Raw genomic sequence first — 17,558 nt, 5'->3', positions numbered from 1 at the left:
CCAGCCTGGGTGACGAGAGTGAAACTCTGTCTCAAAAAAATGTTTGAGCACCCATTGATAATTCAAACCCTTTGATGGAGAAGGTAAATGAGACATACAGGGTCAACAGTTCCTTCTTCCGCCTCAGGCAATCGTCAGACCTTCCCCACCTTCCCTCTTGGGTACCAAACCCTAGACTTCATTTGCTGCTTCAAGTTCAAGGTGGGAGTCAGAGCCAGGTGGGCTGACTCACTGAGCTGTCTTTATGCTCTTTGTTTATACAGTCTCTCTCCTTTCTGTAGCTATGCAGAGGTACCACACCTGAGTGACACACCACAGTGCCTGGGTCCCCAGCACAGCATATTTGAGATCCAAACTCACTGTGGCCTGGAAGGCCCTATTATCTGGCTTCTACTGCCCACCCTGTCCTTTTCTCCAGCATGCCCCTTCACTCTGTCTGCTTGAACCACACTGGCCTTCTTCCTAGTCCTTAAAACAGACCAAGCTTACTCCTACTGTAAGACTTTTGCACTTGCCCTTCTCTCTGCTTGCAATGCTCTTCCCCTGGATCACCCCATGGTTCCCATGTACTTCATTCAGGTCTCTGTTCAATATTTCATCCTCAGAGGGGCTTTATAAGATCCTGTTTCTCCTCACTCTCCATCCCTGTTATCCTGCTTTGTTTTTCTTCCTAGCATTACCACTGCCTGCTCTTTACTACAGATGTACGTGCAGGGTTTTGGTGTGTGTTTTGTTTTGGCCTTTCCTCCCAGCTAGAATGTAAACTCTGGGAGGGTAGAAATTTTTTCTGACTTGTTCCCAGTTGTGTCTTCAGCACCTAGAATGTGCCTAACTGTGGCTGGCCCTCAATAAGTATTCATTAAAAGAATGACTGTACAAATGGCAGCACCATTCCGCTTGGCCAAAGCATGCCTGCATGATGCCCCCTGGGTGAAAGTGGAGAAGGAACTTCAAGGTCCTTTGTTTTTCTTGAGCATCATTACTGGGAGAAGAATAAGGGTCCAGATACCATTTGTATTTGGGCCCAAGAGTTTGGTTTGGGAAAGAGATCAGGCTTTTGGCTCCCAGGAACAGAGAAACGGTGGTGTCTAGAAGCCACAAGGCCACTCTTTGAAGCCTGACTCTCCACTGCAGAACCTCTACCCTCTCCAAGGACTGAAGTGTAGAATGCAGTCAATCATATGAGTAAAAGCAAAGGCTTTGGAGAGAGAAAGCCTTGTGTTTGAGTCTTGGCTCCTTTAAGTATGTGGTTTTAGGCAAATTAAACAGTCCTGAACCTCAGTCTCATCATGTGCAAAACAAGGATAATAATATCTTCATTATGGGTTGTAGGAATAAAATGAGATCATGCATGCCAAATGCTGATCCCAGTGATCAACATGGAATAAGTGCTCAACGGATGGCAGCTATTATTAGAATTAATTAAGCAAAGAGAACCTCAGAGGACAATAGTCAGCCAGGGCAGGGCTTTCTTGGATAGACATAGATGGATAACTGGAGTTCTGCCCTACAAGGGCTTAGTTCAAGCAAGGTGGGGTCAACATTCTTGCCTGGGGAACAGAGTGTCTTGTCTTACCTCTCCCAGTATGTTGGCCTCCACGGGACAGGTGAGTTAGGTTCACAGAGGCCTGGCCGAGGCTCACATTCAGGAAGGCAACATGAAGAAGGTGCCAGAAGCCATTCCTGGCCATTGGCTCTTCAGAGTCACGTGTCACTGATCTGAGACATTGCACCCCAGACAGGCTTTCTATTGGAGGAAGTGGGAAGGATGGGGACAGGCTGCTGCTGGGGAAGCTGTGTTTTCTGTCATTTGGGCCATCAAAGGGCGCTGAGCCTGGCAGGGGAAGGTGATTCTGACCTTTCTGATGGCACTTGCCCCTACAAGCTGTCTCCCGATTCTTTTTTTTTTTCTTTTGAGACGGTGTTACGCTCTGTTACCCAGACTGGAGTGCAGTGGCGCGATCTCGGCTCACTGCAACCTCTGCCTCCTGGTTTCAAGTGATTCTCCTGTCTCAGCCTCCTGAGTAGCTGGGACTATAGGTGCCCACCACCACACCTGGCTAATTTTTGTATTTTTAGTAGACAGGATTCCACCATATTGGTCAGGCTGGTCTTGAACTCCTGACCTCAGGTGATCTACCCGCCTTGGCCTCCCAAAGTGCTAGGATTACAGGTGTGAGCCACCGTGCCCAACCTGTCTCCAGATGTTTAAGCGACAAACCTCAGCAAGAAGGAGTAGAGCTGGAATCTCGTCTATGATGCTCCCTAGAAACACCCATTGTTGAGGGAGGTATCCTTTGGCAAAAAACAGAGGAAGAGCTGCTTGTTTTTTTCTGCCAGTTTTTGCTGCTTCCCTTCAGTCACCCGTCATGTGTTTTATTGCCACACTAACTGATCTGGAATACTGTTTTCTTCCCCGTCAACACCATGCTCAAGAATTTGCAATGGTTCCCTATCGTCTATGACCATCCACAAGTTGCTTAACCTCTTGAGACCTCAATTTTCTCATTTTATAGAGAAAAGAGGCAGACTGGAAGGTTAGAGCTGAAATTCTATGTGTGATTCTGTCATTCTAGCAGGTCAAGACCACATTTCCCATGCTTCCATTAAAGGCACCCTGTAATCCTGCTCACTCCATTGATCCAACTTTATATCCCACAGTCCTGGACCCTGAACCTTCCCATCCAGCCTGTTCTCCTCTCTGATCTTAAATATCCTGCCTCTGCCATTTATGTGCACTGTGTTATTCTTTTCTCTCTGTCGGGGATGTCTGCTTTCTCCCTGTGTTAAAGCTTTGGTACTACAATAGTAGAGTGATTAAGAGTAGAGGCTTTGAGATAAATAAACCTGGCTTCAAGTCTCTGCTTTACAACTTACTATCTGGGTCATCTTAGGAAAATCTCTGAGCTTCAGTGCTTGCAATGATCAAATAGACAATGATAAATGTAGGGTTAGGAGTAGTCATTGAGATAATGTATGCAGTGGGCAGAGCACAGTGCTTGGAACATAGTAGGTGCTGAGTACATGGCAAAGATTATTGCAGTTAATATAAAATCCTCTCCAGTCTTCTCTGCTTCTCCAAATCTTGTCCAATGTGGACCCAGATCAAGCTACATCTTTACCCTGAAGGTTTCTCTGTCCCCTGAAGCTCATGGTGGTGATCCCTTTCTGAGTTCTTATAGTCCTTGGTCCTAGTGCCTAGCTAGGTGCCTCATTGGATTCTGCCTTGCAATGCAATAATTTCACGTGTGTGCCTGCAACATCTTGCCTTAAGTCCCTAGAGAAGAGAGACCATGGTTTTCATCTTCACTAGCTCCCAGGATACTGATAGAAATATGGAGATACTTAATCATTCCTTTTGAATTGAAGCCTTCAAATATCACATTCATGTCATCAATTGCCCAGTTCCTAGATTCACACTGATATTTACAAAGCCCTGAGTGTTGTTGCTTTGGTGAGGAAGTCCTCCCCAGAATCATTATTGAAGACAGAGCATGCATTATCACAAACCTTTTAAAAACCTGGTAACTAAAACTGTAACATTCTTAAAGACAACCTAGGGGAACAGCTTTATGACATTGGATTTAGCAAGATTTCTTGGATATGACACTAAAGGCACAGGCAACAAAATTAGAAATAGGTAAATTGGACTACATCAAAATTTAAAACGTTGGTGTATCAAAAGACACCATCAACAGAGTGAAAGGGCAACCCCCACAGAATGGAAGAATATATAAGTCATATATCTGATAAGAGATTAAGATCTAGAACACATAGGCCGGGCACTGTGGCTCACGCCTATAATCCCAGCACTTTGGGAGGCTGAGGTGGGTGGATCACCTGAGGTCAGGAGTTCAAGACCAGCTTGGCCAACATGGTGAAACCCCCGTCTCTACTTAAAAAAAAAAAAAATTAGCCAGGCGTGATGGTGTGTGCCTATAATCGCAGCTACTCAGGAGGCTGAGGCAGGAGAATCGCTTAAGCTCAGGAAGGAAGACAGATGTTGCAGTGAGCTGAGATCGTGCCACTGCCTGGGCGATAGAGCCAAGATCACGCCTCCAGCCTGGTTGACAGAGCGAGACAGGCTCTGTCTGGATTTAAACAATCCAGTTTCAAAATGGGCAAAGAATTTGAATATCCATTTCTGCAAAGAAGACATACAAATGGCCCACAAGCTCATGAAAAGATGTTCTACATCACTAATTATTAGAGATGCAAATCAAAACCATAATGAGATACTACTCCGCACCCATTAGGATGGCTAATGCACAAGTGTTAACAAGTACTGGTGAGGATCTAGAGGGTTTGGAGCACTTGTGTATCCTGGTGGGGATGTAAAATGGTGCAGCCATTATTGAAAACAGTATGGCAATTCCTCAAAAAAAGTAAAAACAGAATTACTGTATGATCTAGCAGTTCCATTCTGGACATACACCCAAAAGAATTGAAAACAGCAACTCAAACAAATATTTGTACACCCATATTCACAGCAATATTACTCACAATAGCCAAAAAGTGGAAGCAACAAAGTGTCTATCAACAGATGGATTTTTTAAAGTGATATATACATACTATTATATATATACACATATATGTGCGTGTATATATATGATATATATGTATACACACACACACACACACACACACACACACGGTTCCACCTTAAAGAGAAAGGAGGCCGGGTGCGGTGGCTCACGCCTGTAATCCCAGCACTTTGGGAGGCCGAGGCGGGTGGATCACGAGGTCAGGAGATCGAGACCATCCTGGCTAACACGGTGAAACCCTGTCTCTACTAAAAACACAAAAAATTAGCCGGGCACGGTGGCCGGCGCCTGTAGTCCCAGCTACTGGGAGGCTGAGGCAGGAGAATGGCGTGAACCCGGGAGGCGGAGCCTGCAGTGAGCCGAGATCCGGCCACTGCACTCCAGCCTGGGCGACAAAGCGAGACTCCGTCTCAAAAAAAAAAAAAAAAAAAAGAGGAAATTCTGACATAAGCTACAACATGAATGAAACTTGAAGACATTAAGTGATATAAGGCAGTCCTGAGAGGACAAAGACTGTATGACTCTACTTTTGTGAAGTTCTTAGAGTAAACAAAGTCATAGAGACAAAAAGTTGACTGGTGGCTGCCAGAAGCTCAGGGGAGGGGACAGTTATTGTTTAATGGGCAAGACATTTCAGTTGGAAAAAATTAAAAAGTTCTAGAGCTAGATAGTGGTGATGGTCACCCAACAATATTTATGTGATTAATGCCACTGAACTGTACCCTTGGGAGTGGTTAAATGTTAAATTTTATGATATGTGTATTTAACCCCCACACCTCCCCAAAAAAATCTGACAAAAGTTAAAGACCATTCCCTAGGCGCAGCTCTGTTCCTGCATGCAGAATTTTACATATGGTTCCAGGGAGCTCATGATCCTCTCAGTGCATCTGTGGACCCATTCGACAACCGAGTGTTAGGGGGAAGCCAGTCTCATGAGCTCCAACACATTCTTCAGTGCACTCAATGGCAATCCTGGCCCACTTAGGCCTTTTCGAATAGTGCTCATCCCTGACTTCTGGCTAGACTTCTTTACAGAAGCCCATTTGGCTCCAAGGACAGGAAAAAAGAGTGCAGGTGGTTATTACGCAAAGCCACAGCATTAAGGAACTCAACATTCTTCTAGATATCTGCCCTCCTCTCTGAGAATCCAATACTTAGAGTGTAGCAGGTCCCAGCTCCATTTGGGGTGGCGGTGGTGGAAAAGGCGGCGTCTCGGATAAACAGAGCATCTTTAATGCCTGCTCAGGCCAGAGCCCCTTTCCAAAGACTTCGAGACCGCCGTGGGCCTGCTGACTCCTCTCACGCTTTCAAGCTACAGTGCTTCCCATCACATTGCAGAAGGCCGCCTTGGGTCATATCTCACAAAGGAAGAGCTATTAACAAATATTCCATTTGTATTTCCTGCGTGGCCCTCCATCTGGAAATATCTTTTATCTGGCAACTTTTGCAAAATGAACTGAATCTTGAACGAGGTCTTGGCAGGTTTATGCTAGCCTCTCTATCACTCCAATAAGTCATCTCCATTCTCACCTTCACAAGGGTCAAGCAGTTGTGACTTGGGATAGGAGACAGGGCTGGCACGGAATGGTAGCAAGTCATCTGGGCCCCGAGGCATCTTTTTAACCCTGAAAACATCCACTTGGAGGGCAAGAGCCAAATCTAAAAAATTATTATACATACTGTCTTTCAGCTTAAATATGTATGCTCTCACTCCAAGTTCAGATCACAATTTACAATTCCACATTTTGTAATTGTTAAGTGCAGTCTGGCTTCCCCAAAGACTGCAAGCTCATTCTGCCCATCCAAGAGCCTTCTTAGCTCAGTCTCTGGCATGCAGTAAGCATACAATAATGGAAGGAATGAAGGAATGAACAAATGAATTAATTAAACCCACCTTACCTGCCTCTCCACTAGTTACTTCAAGTCCAGGTTGAAAAATACCTTCTTTTCAGAGCAGTTGTTACTGAAAGAAAATGAGAGGAGCCCTCTGGTTTAGACAGCTAGAAGTAGAAAGGAGAAAGAGAGAGAGAGAGAGAGAGAGGAAAAAAAAAAAAAAGAATTCTTATCTTCAGTTAGAGAAATGTTTCCACAGGTCCTTGATAAACTAGGGAAAAAGACCCCCAGGGCTTTCTGATAGCAGGCGGGTGTCCTTGATAGTGTGACGGGTGGGGCAGGCGGAACTTTGGCATCAGGGCTCAGGGATGGATTCTAACGGTTTCTTTGCTGGTTGAAGAGGCTGCTTCCTGCTGACTTCTTTTTTTTTTCTTATTCTTCATGTACCAGCCCAGCTTGTGAATGCAAAGGAGTCGTCCCTTTTCCAAATGAACAGGACTGGTGTGTCAGGTGGCCTTGCCATTGCACGCGCCTGCCGGTCTGAGAAAGTCAGTGTTCGTCTGTGTCTGCGACTGTTTGTGTCTCATGCTTTGCAAATCTCTTATCCCTCTGAGTCTCAGAAATCCCCCATGAGTGAAAAAGGGCAGGTAGCCTGGTGCCCATTTGATAGGAGAGGAAATGAGGCCAAAGCCCCTCCAAATCTGAAACATGCCTAAACTAGAGAACTGTGTGACCCTTATTCCTTAGACTTGGGCATTCTTGCTCACAGGCATGTCTTGAGTATTTTTCAAGACGAAGAGCTTCATGAGGCAAAAGCCAACATACAGATACCGTATTACCTGTGGCATTTATTGGATTTGTCTCTTGAGTGATTCAAACAAAACATTATGGTTATAAATAGATAGACCTAATTGCTGCAAATAATACCTACCTTTTATTGAGCACTTATTATGTGCCAGACATTTTAAATGCTTGATGTTATTCAATTCTGATTAAAAAAAAAATACCTCCTGGCCGGGCGCGGTGGCTCAAGCCTGTAATCCCAGCACTTTGGGAGGCCGAGACGGGTGGATCACGAGGTCAGGAGATCAAGACCATCCTGGCTAACACGGTGAAATCCCGTCTCTACTAAAAAATACAAAAAACTAGCCGGGTGAGGTGGCGGGCACCTGTAGTCCCAGCTACTCGGGAGGCTGAGGCAGGAGAATGGCGTGAACCCGGGAGGCGGAGCTTGCAGTGAGCTGAGATCCGGCCACTGCACTCCAGCCTGGGCGACAGAGCGAGACTCCGTCTCAAAAAAAAAAAAAAAACCTCCTGAGATCAGTAGTATTATTCCAATGTTACAGAGAAGGAAACTGAGAGAGAAGTTTCAATAACTTTCCCAGTGTCATACTGGAATTTAGACCTAGGTCTTCTGACTCTATGCCCTCATCTCATCCACTATGCCAGTGTTTCCCAAATTTCCTACGTTTGCATGTTAGGAATACATATTCTTAGGCCCATACCCAATCTCCCAGATCAAGGGAGAAACCTCAGAAGGCCTTTCCTGATCTAAAAAATAGCCTCCTCCCGGGCACTAACACACCGCTATTTAATTTTCATCATTATATTTGTCACTACTTGATATTTTCTTATTTGTGTATTTGCATATTGTCTTTCTTCTCCACTAAGGGATGAGTTCCATAAGTGCAGATACAAGATGTCCAAAGTTTTAATTTCTAGCAACTGACTAACAGGGATGGTACCTAGGAAGTACTCAATACATATTTATTAGATAAGTTAGTAGACACTGTCCAAAGTATTGTGTTAGGAAGAATTGTGAGTCTGGACCCAGGTTCTGGAGAGAAGAGCAGAACAGTGGTGTGTGTCCTGAGATTTCGGCGTGGGAAAATGTTGGCACATATGCCATGTATTTGCCATCCGAGAGAAAGAAACTCAGTCCCCCCAAAATAAGAGGAAGATGACACAGCAAGTCAGTAGGAGAGCCAGGTAAAATACAATCACTTCTTTCCAAGACCTTTATCTCTTACTTGGAAGTCAAAATGAACACATTTGTAATGGAGAAGACATCCACGGTCAACAGTGAGGTGCTGACCAAAACTGCAATCAGATTGGATTAGGGAGCGATCAGAGTGGACATCAGCATGGAAGGCTTTCTGGAGGAAGCAGAAAATCGAGTTGCCCCTTAATGAGCAATTATCTGGAAACTTCCTTTGTTTTCAGGCTTGTACTATGAGCTTTACATAGAGTGCTTTTTTTAGGCCCTTGCAACACCCTAATGAAGTAAGTATTGTAATCATAATGTTATGGGTGATGAAACTGAGTCACAGAAAGGCTACAGAACTTGCTCCAGATCACAGAGCTACTAAGGATGGAGTAGGAATTAACAGCCAGTGATTTCAATAATGGTTTTCTTAAGCAGAGCAGGTGTGTCTGGTGGGAAACAGCCCAAGTAAGGGTCTGGGTATGGAGTCAGTTGGAGGAGCTGGAGGTGCAGTTCACAGGTAGTAATGAAGCCAAATGGCTGCAGAATTGGCCCATAACAATATTCCAGTGAAAGGAACCAGATCTGCTGTTCACTCCCATTTGAAGGCATTGGATGCCGAAATGCACCACACCTGACCCAGTGATCACAGGCAATTCAAAGGTTTATTACTTATGCAGGCATAGGCAGCGAGGGGAGCCCCTGGTGGAGGGCCCCACTGAGAAGAGGGCTCCCTGACCTCTGGGGAAGAGAGAGAGCCTGGTGCTGGGGACCTAGGTAGATATAGGACAGGAGCCCACCTGTTGAATAATGCCGAGAGGAGGTATGGGGGGAGATTAATCTTAAGTGATCTGCTCTGGTGGGGGTCAGGCTGGGGGTAGTCAATCAGAAAGAGCAAGGGTGAGTTTTCTTGCATGTGATTACTAGGTGCTGCAGAGGTGAGTGGGGCTGAGTGGGTGGTGAGGGGCGGGGGTGCCCTGATGGTTTCTGCCCCAGTGGGTGTTAATTGTTTGGCCAAATGACATTTTGCTGGGAGCAACTTTTTGCACTCAACTCAATTTCTTCAAAATTCACTCCCTAACGTTTGGTTCACCATGCCAAGAGCTAATATACTCGTATACAGGCTGTACCAATTTTACATAGCCAGTGCAGTATGTAAGTCTACTTGTGGGCAGGAGGGCCTCCTAAAACAAGGTCACCCCAGGCTATAGGGGACATCCAAGTCCTAGGGAGTTCAGAGTACCACATGTAGAATTTGGTTTCGGTTTGGTGGCACATCCGTTGGGCTATTTGGATTACTTTGCCTGCAATATTTATCCACATCCAGCAGGATACGCTATGTCCTCTGAGAGCGTATACTCCTTCTGGGAAGCTGGCATGTCATCTGGAACTAGTCTCTTATCTGCCACCCTGGCAGTTAGGTGTTTTTGCCCTTCAGTGAAAGCTTCCAGTGCTGCTGATTTTTGTGCTACAAGGGCTGATAGAACCTCGGACCTTTCTCTAATGTATCTGCTAGTTTTCCTGGTGTGATCATATGGTAAGACCTTACTCCCACTCTTCTAGCCCCAGGTCATGCTTACACCCAGGACAATGGGTAGGAAGACGGCCCATCACCTCTGACTAGGGACTGTGACCAGCAGGGTTAAACTGCAGAACAGTTAGAAAAATGTGAAGGGGGTTGTCAGAGTTAACAGTGTGCCGGTGAGTTTAGGTAGTTGGGATGTCAGGAGGAAGTTATCTAGGAGTGGAACAGGTGAAGCAGGTTCCCTCTGGGGCTTCCAATCTCTCATGTTCCTTTAATATCTGGGGTGAGCCATGACACTGGTTGTGCTATGTGGACCTAGGAAGATACAAACATAGGCATGTATTTGTACATTTGGATAGATGCATGATCTGGACTCATGAGCCAGGGACCAGACTGGATAACATCTGAGCCAGCATAGGACAGGGCAAGACCTAGGAGCCTAGACCAGAAGTGTTTGGTGTTGGTGGTTTTGTGGTGCAAATAAGGGAGTGGCCTGCTTATGGGGGCAGATTGGAGGCCCAACATTGCATGAGGTCCAGCCACTGGGATGTGGCTTTATCTACGTGTACATACAAGTTAGCCCGGAGATAGCCTTAGGCAGTAGAATTGCTTTGGGAGGCCCAGGAGGGGAAGTTCGGCCACAATAGCAATGAGGTTTATTGTGCCCAATGGGGAGGAAGTGGGAGGAGAGAGTTATAACTTTGGTGGCCTGTCTGGTGGCCACCCTTTTCAGGTATGTGACAAATGCTGATTAAGGGATCCCCCAAGGGAAGCTGTTTGTGCTCCAGCAGGGGGGTCCCTTGGTAGATGATGTGGGTTACTGGTGGGCAGCCTCCAGGATGTAGTGGTTGGCTGGGATGTGGTCATTACCTGCAATGTGGCCATTGTCTCCCTGGGCTGGTACAATTTTTTTTTTTTTTTTTTTTTTTTTTTTTAGCTGGAGTTTCGCTCTTGTCACCCAGGCTGGAGTGCCATGGCACAATCTTGGCTTATTGCAGCCTCTGCCTCCCAGGTTCAAGCAATTCTCCTGCCTTAGCCTCCCAAGTAGCTGGGATTGCAGATGCCTGCCACCAAGCCTGGCTAATTTTTTTGTATTTTTAGTAGAGACGGGGTTTCACCATGTTGGCCAGGCTGGTCTCAAACTCCTGACTTCGGGTGATCCATCCGCCTTGGCCTCCCAAAGTGCGGGGATTACAGGCAGGAGCCACCATGCCTGACCACAACTTTTAAGTCAGATTTGGGTCATGGAGGTATAGGCTGACATCTGGAAGGATGTCACAAAGATGCACAAAGCAGAAGGAGTGCTTGAGGGCACATTTAAAAGGGGTGCTGGAGGGCACCACATGCCCTGGGCTGCCAATTGGGCATCATTACTATGATAAAGGTAGTTTGTGGGGGAGGTGGGACTAAACATGCAGGACCACATTCCTTTCTGTTTGTCCTGATGGCTGCTCAGGATGATGTGATATTCCTGGCCCCGGGTGTTGTAGAAGAATTATATATTCCAAACAGATAGGGATGACACTGCAGGTGCAGTATTGCCCAGGTGTCCCAGCACTGAGTAGGGAAACTGTGTCCCAGGCCACTAGCCATATCAGGCATAGCAAGCTGTCAAAAACCAAAAGTTTCCACAATAACATTTTCAGTTTTTAGAGTCTGTAATAGCATTTAGGGCTGGCCTTTTCTAATGACAGGGGCATCTGTATCCCACAGCTGTGAGTGGCTCTCCGTGCTTTGGCATCCGTGGTGGGGAATAGACAGCGCCGGCCATTGCTATTTTAGAACACTAATATTGGGGGGCTCTTTCATCTTCCTCCGAGATCCACATGGTGGTAGGTGTCAGTTCAGGGGCCAATACTTCTATTCCCTATGGAACAAGCTCCACAGTAGCCAGCCTTTAAATCCATCACAACTGGTAGATGTGTTAGGGGATGGGAGAGCCTCATTTCCAGGCTGGTAGAAACTTGTTGTCAAGGACTTCACTGTTCCATCCATAGCCAGAAGGTCCCACTTATTATTGCCATTGGTTTGACACCGATGCTTTGTGAATTGTGGATACACTGGAAAAGGACAGAGGAATGAAGGATCGGAGGAACAGGAGGAGCAATCCCATAAGGCAATCCATGGCTTGGAACCTGGGACTCTTGTCAGAACTAGTAAATGTAAAACAAGGGCATTTTATTATGGATGAGGGGCCCACAGGGGCAAGTATCAAGGGAGATAAGAGCAGTAAGAGAAAACTGATTTGGAAACCACAAGCCATTTTGTAGCTTTAAGAGAATATATATCATTGTGGAGTTTGCTGTAGCCTGGTGGGAGAAGTAAGCCAGTGACAGACAGGAATACATGTCCACCATGGTTAGGGCATATTGCGGGATTGGGGAACCTGAGGGAAGGACCCATTACCATGAATTTTCCATGGTGAGTGTGGTCAGTTTCCTCAGTGATTCTGCTAGGAGTGACATATTGCACCCACCCATATTTCTCCACAAGTATTCAATATGTTTGGGATAGCAGTTGAATATGGGTGGGCAACGTACATGCAGTATCTTATTGTGGAAGGCCTTAGTTGCTAGTCTCCAAGACTGTGGATTTATTTATTTGTTTGTTTGTTTATTTATTTAGTTTTAGTTTTAGTTTTTTGAGACAGGGTCTTGCTCTGTTGCTCAGGCTGGAGTGCAGTGGGGCTATTGTGGTTCACTGCAGCCTTGACCTTCTGAGTTCAGGTGATCCTCCCAACTCAACCTCCCAAGTAGCTCTGTGCACCACCACACCTGGCTAATTTTTTTTTTTTTTTTTTTTTTTTTTTTTTTTTGGTAGAGATGGGGTTTTGCCATGTTGCCCAGGCTGATCTCAAACTCCTGGGCTCAAGCTATCTGCCTGCCTCGGCCTCCCAAAGTGATGGGATTACATGTGTGAGCCACTGCACCCAGCCAAGAATGTGGATTTAATGAGCCTTTAGTCCATGGAAGACTCTTGAACAGCGGAAGGATGTGAGTGGAGTTGCATTTGGGTTGGGTTGGGGTGGGGAGAGCCTGGAGGTGAGGCTACTGTGCTAGGAGCTTAACCACCAGTGAAGGGTTGAAGAAAGGAGTTAGGGGCAATGGGAGTGACTGAGCGGGCAATGACAGAGGGACCCATGTGACTGGCCAAGACTTGTCTGCAGCAGACAAGGAAGCTATAGCCAGGCAGCTGCAGGGCTATTGATAGAAGCTGCCATGGCTTGAGCACTTGCTCTGTGCCATACTCATACAAGTGCATTCGTATATGATCTCGCTCATCCCTCACACTGAGGTCATTTGTGGGATGCAAATGGCCAGTCTTATGCTTCTGCCTCATCCACACAGGCCAGGGGCCATACTCTGTGCCGCTGCCAGGGGGATCCTTTCATAAACTGCATCAGATTGTCTCACTCCTCTGCTTGAAGCCTTCCCAAGGCTTCCTTCTTGGCCAGAGTAAAAAGCCGAAGTCCTATAAGGCCCTGCATATCTGGCCCCAGCCCTCTCTGTGTCGCCTTCTCTTACACTCCCTTTCTCCTTCCCTCCCTCTGCTTCAGCCACACGGGCCCCCTTGTCATTCTTCAAACTCTTGCTTTAGGGCCTTTGCGCTTCTCCTTCTTCCAGGAACATTCTTCTGCAGATGTGAGTTCTTCTTACTGGAAAGGTCTTCCTTCATCACCTGAGTAAGACACTAATAATCCAGGCCAGCACATTCCATTTTCCCTCACTCTGTCTGTGTTACTTTTCTCCCTTGCACATATTGCCATCTGGCATACAATATGTGTGCTTGCTTATTTGATTGGTGTCTGTCTCACCCTCTCAAGTTTGTAAGTTCCTTTCAGGCAAGAGCAATGTTTGTTTTGTTGAAGGCTTAGTATCTGCAGTGCCTAGAACAGTTCCTGCTGTGTATGGGGCGCCCAGTAAACGCTTGCTGAGTGGATGAATGAAGTGTGTATTATCATCCTGATTCGATGAAAGGGAAAACTGAGGCTCAGAAAGGGTAAGCGACTTCTCCAGGCAGGACAGCTAGTAGTTGCCAAAGCCAGGGTTCAAGTCTGACTACAAACCCTGTGCTATTTCCGTTAGGGTAGAATACCCTCGAGGCTTGGATCTTTGTAACTGAGAAAATTGATCTTTTTTTTTTTTTTTTTTTTTTTTTTGAGGTGGAGTCTCGCTCTGTCCCCCAGGCTGGAGTGCAGTGGCCCAATCTTGGCTCGCTACAAGCTCCGCCTCCCGGGTTCATGCCATTCTTCTGCCTCAGCCTCCCGAGTAGCTGGGACCACAGGCGTCCACCACTACGCCTGGCTAATTTTTTGTATTTTTAGTAGAGACAAGGTTTCACCATGTTAGCCAGGATGGTCTCGATCTCCTGACCTCATGATCCACCTGCCTCGGCCTCCCAAAGTGCTGGGATTACAGGCATGAGCCACCACGTCCAGCCGAAAATGGATCTTTAACAAACAGAAATGGGGAAATTGAACGGATTTGGGTAATAGGGGAGAGATGACAAGTTCATTTGGAACTCTGCTCTCTTTGACTGCAGTGGGACCTCAGAGGCTAGGGGTAGCCATTTGAGCATCTTCTGTGTGCCAGGCGCTGTGCTGGGCACTAAGGATTTAAAAATAAACAAGACACCATCCGTACCCTTAGGGAGCTCACCAGCTAGGGGTGAAGTGTCCAGGACACACTCTCTGACTTCCTGTTGTGGCAGCTAACCATAGCCAGACCAGAGCACGGAGATGAGCTGGCAGCCAGACTCTCCAGGCAAGATACGGGCCGGGTAGCAGCATCTGACTGTCCTGTGCGTCTGTTCAACAGAATCGCTGAGCAGTTCTGTTGTGCCAGACAAAGCAGTAACACTAGCGATACAGAAGCAGGTCAGACAAGGGTCCATTCTCAGAAGCTCACAGCAGTGAGGAGGAGGCATCCTTCACTCATTATTCATTCATCCGTCAGCTAGAAAACAAGCACTTGCCATGTGCAAGGCTTATAAAATTTATAACACTTATGAAAACACTCCTAGGCTCTTGTTATAAAGCAATGAAGAAAAGAGAGATGATCCCTACACTCAAGGAACTTACAACCGAGTGGCGATGCGGAGAAAAGAGAACTCTTAAATGCTGTTGGTGGGAATGTAAATTAGTACAGTCTCCAGGAAGAACAGTATGGAGATTTGTAAGAGAACTAAAATAGAACTACCATTCGATCCAGCAATCCCACTACTGGGTATCCATCCAAAGGAAAAGAAAGTATTAGATACCTGAACTTGTAGGTTTATTGTAGCACTATTCACAATAGCAAAGACGTGGAATCAACCTAAGTGCCCATCAATGGATGATTGGATTTAAAACTGTGGTGTATACATGCGCAATGGAATACTATTCAGCCATAAAAAAGAATGAAATCATGTCTCTAGAGGCCGCATGGGTAGAACCGGAAGCTGCTATCTTAAGTCAAAAAAGTCAGACACAGAAAGACAAATATCACATTTTTCACTCATAAGTGGGAGCTAAATAATGTGAACACATGACCATAGGGCGTGGAATGATAGACACTGGAGACTCAGAAGGGTGGGGGGAGGATGATGAGAAATTAATTAATGGGTACAATGTGTGTTATTCTGGTGATAGATACCTTAGAAGCCCTGACTTCACGACTATGCAGTTTACGCATGTCACAAAATCGTGCTTGTTCCCCATAAATTTATATAAGTTTTTATGTTTTTGTTTCTGTTTTTATGAGACGGAGTTTCTCGTCATCCAGGCTGGAGTGCAATAGTGACATCTTGGCTCACTGCAACCTCCGCCTCCCGGATTCAGCTATTCTCTTCTCTCAGCCTCCCGAGTAGCTGCGATTACAGGTGCCTGCCACCACGTCTGGCTAATTTTCATATTTTTAGCAGAGACAGGGTTTCACCATGTTGTCCAAGCTGGTCTTGAACTCCTGACCTCAGGCGATCCACCTGCCTCAGCCTCCCAAAGTGCTAGGATTACAGGTGTGAGCCTGTAAGTTTTTTAAAAACTTAGAGGTGAGTAATTATAATAAGTGATCTTATTATTACTCTTATTAACAATGACAATGATGACTGATGAGGGCTAAGTGTCAGCTACTATCCAAGCACTTCCATGATTTATTTCTATTATTTCTCACAATGACCCTATGGGTACCCCTATATTACAGATGAGAAAACTGAGACTGCCATCTTTCTAAGGTCTAAAGTGATTTTCTGGGAGCACAAACAAGAGCTTAATGAATTTTAACAGATAAAGACAGAAAAGGCTTCACAGAAGAGTCACCCTTTCAGGGCAATCTAAAGAAGTACAGGTTTTCTTTAAGCTGAACCATTAGGGCAAGAATCTGGAATAATATCTGCTTCAAAGGGGAGTTATGCAAAGTCAACAAGATAAGATGTGTAAAACCCAAGCACAGTACCTGGCACAAAGTAGATACTCCCAAATGTTTGTTCCCCTTCATTGATCCTCTGTGGTAGAAGGAACTTGTAGCCACTTTCCCCATCCACCTTGGTTTTTTAAAAACACTCCTTGAGGTTATAACCTCCTTGGGAGCCAAGGCTTCTCTGAAGCACCCCATTACAATCTTTGCCCTCAACTCAGGACTGGAATGTGTTTGAAAATGCTAACAAGGACAGCAGCCCCACCTCTTCTTCATTGCCTAAGGTTGTTAGGCAAACACACACACACATGCACACACACTCACACAGTTGCTGGGGAGATCATGGTAAACACAAGCCTCTCTTTTGGATCAGAATAATTGAGTGGTCTCCCTTTGTGGCCAGTGTACAGGAACAAATTAAATGGGTAAATTAGCAGTTCCCGAAGACATTAGCAACCAGCGGCTCACACAGCAAGCGCCTGACTCACCGTGGGGCCTCTCCAAGTCACAGCCTATGAATAGGCTCTTCCTCCCTCCAAAAGAGAAGCCAGAGTGCCCGGAACACCATAGGGGAAGCTTGAAGGCTTGTACCCCTTTGGAGTCTTTTTATTTTAAAAGACCGATTTAATTACCACTTCTTCTGGCTCCTTGAAGACGAAAAAAGTTCCCTTTCAATCCTCCATTCATCGGAGAATTAATGAAGCCTACTCACCGCAGATGATGTAATCCTGGTGGCTTCCCCCATCAGATCTAGGCTGCCTGCCCCACGGATACCTTCTGGGCTAATTGCCTGCTTTGCACCTGTTCCTTCTCGGGAGGCCCTGGCACCCTAGCACCTGGTGCCTGTGCCATCTCCTCTCTGCCAGGACACCCACGGGCCCTTGTGAATAGCAAAGCCCACTTCAAGGCTGAGGGCAGGTGGGGGTATTTCCTTCTCAATTCTGCTCAAGGCCTGTTGCTGTTCTTTGAGGATGTTGCAAATCCAGGGTTTGCAGGGCTGGGCCTCTCGGTGGCCTGGTTGTCTATCTGATAGGGCGGAGCCTTCACCCTTGCAGTGAGCTCTGTCACACCAGATGTGCTCCGTGTGGAATCCTAGCCATCAGGGGATGTCCTCAGCAAGCCCTACAGGGCCCAAATCCTAACTCAGACCCTCATCCTCCTACTCAGAACGTGGAGACATGTGATCCTCAGTTTGGACGAATTCCAAGAGACCTTCCAATTCCAAGAAGCCGTCTTTGTTTCTGTTCACACATAGCTCCCTCTCCCTCCTAGGCCTTCCC

At 46.2% G+C, this 17,558-nt stretch overlaps 1 long non-coding RNA gene across 1 annotated transcript; it reads right to left on the bottom strand.

Annotated features, from left to right (window-relative positions):
* Positions 1-6,437: 6,437 nt before the first annotated feature.
* Positions 6,438-17,130, bottom strand: LOC135967036 (uncharacterized). Its single transcript, XR_010580839.2, has 2 exons — positions 16,991-17,130; positions 6,438-6,507 (listed from the first exon to the last, which is right to left on the bottom strand). It is a non-coding gene; the product is annotated as an uncharacterized lncRNA (long non-coding RNA).
* Between the last annotated feature and the right edge of the window lie 428 nt (positions 17,131-17,558).

This window comes from Macaca fascicularis, chromosome 14 (assembly GCF_037993035.2).
Source record: "Macaca fascicularis isolate 582-1 chromosome 14, T2T-MFA8v1.1".
NCBI lineage: Eukaryota > Metazoa > Chordata > Mammalia > Primates > Cercopithecidae > Macaca > Macaca fascicularis.
This window is presented reverse-complemented; position numbering and strand designations above follow the sequence as displayed.